The sequence below is a fragment of the Gasterosteus aculeatus genome, chromosome 20 (assembly GCF_964276395.1).
Source record: "Gasterosteus aculeatus chromosome 20, fGasAcu3.hap1.1, whole genome shotgun sequence".
NCBI classification, from domain to species: domain Eukaryota; kingdom Metazoa; phylum Chordata; class Actinopteri; order Perciformes; family Gasterosteidae; genus Gasterosteus; species Gasterosteus aculeatus.
In genome coordinates, this window is record NC_135707.1 from 1,901,660 (window position 1) to 1,908,066 (window position 6,407).

A 6,407-nucleotide genomic window follows, 5' to 3' on the forward strand; every position below is an offset into this window, starting at 1 on the left:
GATGAAAAAAAAAAAACGACATCACAGAGACGAACGAAGAAAACAAAGACTGAGGTTTGTTTGGAGGATTCTGACGAGTGATGTTGTGTTAGTTCATAAATCTACAAGAATCTCCTTGTTACGCAATATGCAGGAAACACTCTCGACTCTGATCACACGCACCAGTAATTACGACTCAGCGGCACGTTCACGTCCTCCAGTGTGCGGCCTCCGTTTCCCCTGTTTCACAATCTGGAGAAGAGCTGCACTCGACAACGTGTCAAACGTTGTCCCTCAGCTGGAGACTGGGATCAGATTTGGCTTTGACGCTAATTTCATTTTACTCACAATCATCTGAGATTATTTGGATTCCCCCTCCAGGTTACTGGGGGGGGGGTTTCCTTCTTTAATTAGAGCTCTTCATTTGAATGCTCCGTAGCTGTCAGACATTGAGGGATGTTTTGTGAAGGAAAGGAATCATTGGTTGTTTCGTTGCAGTTATAATCTTTGCCTTCATTGTGCTGTTATAGATAGATAGACAGATAGATAGATAGATAGATACTTTATTGGTCCCTCAAGAGGGAAATTTTGGTATCACAGCAGCATGTACAGGGAAGAAAATAGAATAAAAAGATACACATTATATACAATATAATAAGAGTAATATTAAATTATTAAATTAAATTAAATTAAATAAACTGAAACAAAAGAATAACCTTCCAAAAGAGGCAATAATAATAATTTGTAAAAGGAGAAGAGGAAAAGCAGCAGCATCACAGCTGTGCAGGGTTGTTATTGTCGTTATTTAGCCAGGGATGATTTATTGTAGAGAGTTATTGCACTGGGCAGGAATGATCTCGTTGTGGAAGGAGTCTGTTGGAGAACGTGCTCCGCTGTCCCTGCAGCAGGTGGTCAGGATCCTGTGTTTTGTGTTTGGCTGTTGTTTAACGTGTGGACTCCAATCCACGAGAACCGGAGCTCCTGAGAGCTCAACCAGCTTTGCGTGGCTCCACCATAGAATTATTTATCGACGGAAACAAAATTTATTCAGAGACTCAAACGGGACAAGGAAAAATAATAGCAAATATCTGGGTTTACTGAAGGAAATCTGGGATGAACAAAGACAATCGTCCTCCTACTGAACAGCAGAGGGCATAATGTCTCCACCTCGGCCTCCGTCATCGGGGTTCGTTCCGTTGGTTGATTACGGCACCATGAGTCGTTTTAGAGTGCACCATAAAATGTCTGTGCAACACTTTAAACTGTAACTTCAATCTCCTTTATGTCTGAACACTGTCTCTCAGGCACCGTGAGACGGGTGGTCTTTGTCCCCTGAAAACGAGACGCGTCACTCAAACTCAACATGCTGTTTAGTGGGTTTAATTCTCCCGGAGAGATAAAAGGCCAAAGCAGGAAGCCACGAACAGGATGTGACATCACTTCTCTGTCTCAACGTGTCTCAGTGTGACTCGCGGCCATTGCAGAGCTAACAAGGAAACGTCCTGTTTCAATGAAAACGCCAAAGTCACTAATTAAAAGAGGTAGACCTTGAAAATAGTATTTACAGGAGGTGTAGCCCTTAATGCTCCAACAAGAGAAGTAAGTAACCGACCTGAAGAGGCGGAAGAAGCCTCTGACTGGCAGACCGATGAGTGACGCGTCACAACGCTCTTCATTTTAATGGCATGAAAACTCGGCTTTTCCCTTCAGCCAATTAAGCCGGGCGGCCTCATTTGTGGCGTCAAAAGGGAAACTCTCGGGCCGCGGGTTCATACAATTACTCACGAGCGTTTTGAGGGCCGCCTGAAGTCGTGCGAATCCAACGCTCGGGTAGGAAGCAAACTCGAAATTGTAGATATAAACAACAACAAAAAAATAAATGTCAAGTGTTCAGGCCCTTTATGTTTTATTCATGAATCGTTCTCCGCGATCCCTCATTTTCCCTCATTTGCTTCAGCTGAAGAGTTTCCCCAGCTGGCTAATAGCTGCGCCGCTAATTAGCTGAGATGTTCTCCGGGAGGGCGCCACGATTTGATCATGTGACAGCGGGTGTTTGTGTTGTTCCTCATGTCGAACGGCAAAACCACGAGTCAACGCAGGAGGACAAAAATGACGTTTAAAGCTCCTCTAATCGATGTTTTTCAGAACGAGCATATTAATGCAATCGGACAGATTGAGGCGACCGGCTTTCTTCTGGCGATCAGGCAGCTGTTTTCTGTAAGATGCCCCATTAAAACTGCAAGATCAAACCCGTCAAACAGCAGCTAGTAGCTCCATGACACGTTCGTCAGGTGACCCCACGTTGATTTTAACGTTGTCCCTCTACTGCATTAATGGGAAGCACCACTGGAGGGGGGTAAAGCCCCAGGAACGCAGGGGGGGGCCACAGAGGCGCCTTTTTCCTGCTGACGGGGGGGACGTGAACGTTGCTATCTTAACGGCGCAGAATGTACGCGGTGGCGTACTTCGCGACTTCGCCGACGTGCCGAGTACAAAGAAACACACACTCACTCATGCTTCATACACAAGAACACACACACACACACACACACACACACACACACACACACTTACATGCCAAGTGACTGGCAGCTGTGTCCATAATCGCCCACGCAGCTGAACGTAGGGGCCGCTCTGCCATCTGTTACCAGGGCCGCCTCCCCCTAACCGCCCCCCCCCGGGCCCGCTCGCTCTGCGGGAGACAGAGGTCACACTCAGGGGTCACTCTAATAAAAATGCAGTGGTTTAGGTGGTGCAGAAGGTGCACGACACATTGAAATGTAGGCCGACCTGTGGAGGCCAGATGCATCTTCCTGCAACTCCCACTCAGAATGTAATGGACCGACACGAGGCGTTTGTTTGTTTGTCTTCATCAGATGTTTGGAGTGATTCTAGCGCTCCGCGTCTGCATGTTTATTTCTCCGCTTCACACACAAACACACAAACACTCACAGAGTCAGAACCCTCTCTCAGAGTTACCATCCTGGGCTCACGTTTGTTATCACTCCCTGCCTCCGCCTTGCTGGGGACCCTCTCCCAATTTGTCAAGATCCTCCCCTCACCTGTTCCTCTCTCTCCCGGCTCTCAGGACTCGCACTCCCTTCTTCCATCAGCGCTCCATCCTCGGTGGCACACGAGGCCGAAAAAGTCACCAACGCACACTCAGACCTTCAAAATGATTCTTATTTGTCTTTCTTCCACAGAACTGACAGGTCTTTTCACAAAGATGTAAATTAACATGAGGGGGGGGGGGGTGGTCTTGCATGTGTGCGTGTGTGCGTGTGGGAACACACTGTATGTGTGTGTGTCTGTTCAGTGCCTGACGGCTCGTTGAGAAGAGCACAAGTCAATCAAGCCGGACCCCCCCCCCCCCCCCCATCCCTCCCTCCCCCCGTCCCATCGAGACCTGCGGCTCATCGGGGGAGATAATTAGACTGAAGAGCTTTAATGATGCTAGCCTAATAGCTACAAAGCACAGTGCGGGGCGGCGGCGTGCGCGCGTGCGTGCACATCTGTGCGTGCACATCTGGCAGCGTGACGCTGTGGAGGCAGCGGTGAGTGAGCGAGTGATTAAAATGATGTTTTGTTAACACTGAGTTTATGAGGGTGTGTGTGTAGGGGGGGGTATGGAAGCTGATGGGATAATGACTGTTATGGCTATCAGCCTCCATCCCACACACACACACACACACACACACACACACACACACACACACACAGTCAGGTTGTGTGGGATAAAAGCAAGTGTGAAACTGGGAGACAAACAGAGAAGGTGGGAGGAGGCGTTACGCTTTCGTATTGGAAATGGCAGTGAATTTAAATGAGCACTTTGGAGGACGAGAGCTGTTAAAGCTAAACGCAGAGACAAAGAATGCTTACATATAGGGCGTGGACACAATAATGAGAACATTTCACGCCACACACTAGCTTCACGTTTTAAACATCAACCTGAAACTGCTGAAAACAATAAAGCTCTCTGACGGTTTGAATAAAAGAATTGTTTACGCATACTCTTTTTCTCCATATATATATATATATATATATATATATATATATATATATATATATCAAGTTCATATGAACATGAATATGATATATATATCATATTCATGTTCATATGAACTTGATTTCATTCGGTTTTAAAGCACTCAATGACTTCAGCGTCCTACTTACCCACTTAGCATGCTGCCACGTTGCACTTCTGCACCACTTTGGAAAATACATTTTTAAAAATGTCTTTCATACCTTTCACTACTTCATCCACAGCTGGATTTTTTTTTGCCATCCAAATGGGAATCAAGCCTTTGTGCTGCGAAGACCTGAGCGAACACACACACACACACACACACACACACACACTCAGAGTGTCTCACACACACACATTTTCAGTAATGGTTTTCACAAAAAGGGGCCACGGCTACAAAGACGTGAACCCCACAGGGAATCCATTCGCCTTCCCGTGCAATCATCGTGCACTCACTCCTAAAAAAACACCACGGACCGGCGCCGTTGCCGTGGATACACATCGACGCATCGCTCCCTCTAACCGCCTCTTTTTTTTTTTTTTTTCAAATGTACCTTTTTCCCTCCTCCGGAAGACCCGTAATCCCCGCGGATGGGTTGGCGCTCCCGCTCCGCTGTACCAGAACACGCTCTTTCCTGCAAGGTTTTGTGTGAGGAGTGTGTTGCAGCGAGAAAGCTTCACCTGAGGCCTCAACAACAAAGGCCACACAAATGACTGAAATACACTGTGCGCGTAACGCACAACGGTCGGACGGCTGGCGGATGGTGGTTGGTTTCACCTCTTTGGTCTGGTGGATAACAGAGATTTGGGAGAGTTTGTAAATGTGAAGAGCAGACACAGCTTGTCAGGGCAGGTGATGTGGACGCCTGGGGCGGGGGGGTGTTTGGGGAGTAAATGTTTGACAACAACATGCTATTATAGTTGAGAGGGGAAGGGGGGGGGGGGGGGGGGGTAGTTGTTGAGTAAAGCCGGTTGATTCCGGTAACACGGTGTTCCACTCTGCTCCTTGTAGGAATGAGGGGCAGACGGCTGATTAACCGGAACGGACGGCGTGGACTCGGCTTTCTGTTGCTCTGCAAACGCAGGAAAGAGCATTTTTGGCACGCGAACAACTAAGCTTTCACTCCACTGGCTCCCTGGGAGCCTCTCGCACTTATCTAAAAAATGTCCTGTCTGCTGCATGAATCAATGCCTTTTTTTTTAAATTTGGGTCTCTCTGAACTTCTTCTGCTTCTGTATTTTTCTGCTGCTGCCTCGCGGATGAATAAATCGTTTCAAGTGCAGCATAAGAATTCTACTTGAAAAGAGAGAAATCCCCCCCCCCCCCCTCACCCCCCCCTCCCCCTCCGAGGGCCGAAAACCTGCGATCGCAGAACTCTTTGGTGAGTCAGGATTGAAGCAGAGCAAAAGTAGCAGAGCCAGCGCTGATCCACGAGGGCGGCGCCATGACCCCTGACCTCCCCCCCCTCGTCCTCACTGTAGCCAGCGGGCAACCTTTGAAACACGAAACGTAACCCCGCCCCCCTCGACCTGCGTGCCAAAGGTCGACTTTGCGAACGAATGCCTCCAAACTCTTCTGCGCCGCCGAGCACAAACACGGAAATAACACACACGTATAACGCACCGGGGGGGGCACGAGCAACACACACAACCAGTGAGGAATGTTTGCCCCCCCCCCTCCAGGTCAGGACCAGAGGAGCAGTGTTACGGTGTGTGTGGGGAGTGAATCATTTACACTAACACACACGCACATCTCACACAAAAACACTCTCACGCAACGCGTTGTGCTGCTGTGTGTGTGTGTGTGTGTGTGTGTGTGCGAGGTTATGCAGACCCACTTCACCTGATCCAGAAGGAAATAAAGTGGTCGGATAAGCAGATAAGAGCCCAGCTGAGATGAAATGCCAGGGCCTTCCCACACACACACAGACACACACTCACAGACACACACTCAGAGAAGAAGGAACCAACCCTGCGTCGTGTCTTCTATTCCTGCAGAGAGCGGCTTGATGAGACGCCGCGCGGCTGCTGGTGGCCGCTTCCATTAAAGGCGACGGAAGCAACGCGGCCAACGAACGGCGTGAAACAGAAACGCAGGTTCGAGGGCGAATAGACGAGGGGGGGGGGAAGGAGGCTGCTCTAAAACGCACCACAAGTCGTTCGCTGAAGATCCTGTTTATTTTCCGGCGGCAGAAGAGGCGACGCGACGGCAGATCCCCATCAGTAAGTCGGTGAAGCGCGTGAGAGTAATTACGGGGATCTCACGGGGACGCCTTAAGTCGCTCTCAGTGCCGCTGCCATTATTGTTACAACACACAAGGGAAACACAAACACTTTTCACAGCATGTGTGTGCGCGTTGCAAGCGTGATGGAGAAAGAGGAGCGTGTGAGCTTAGTGGATGCT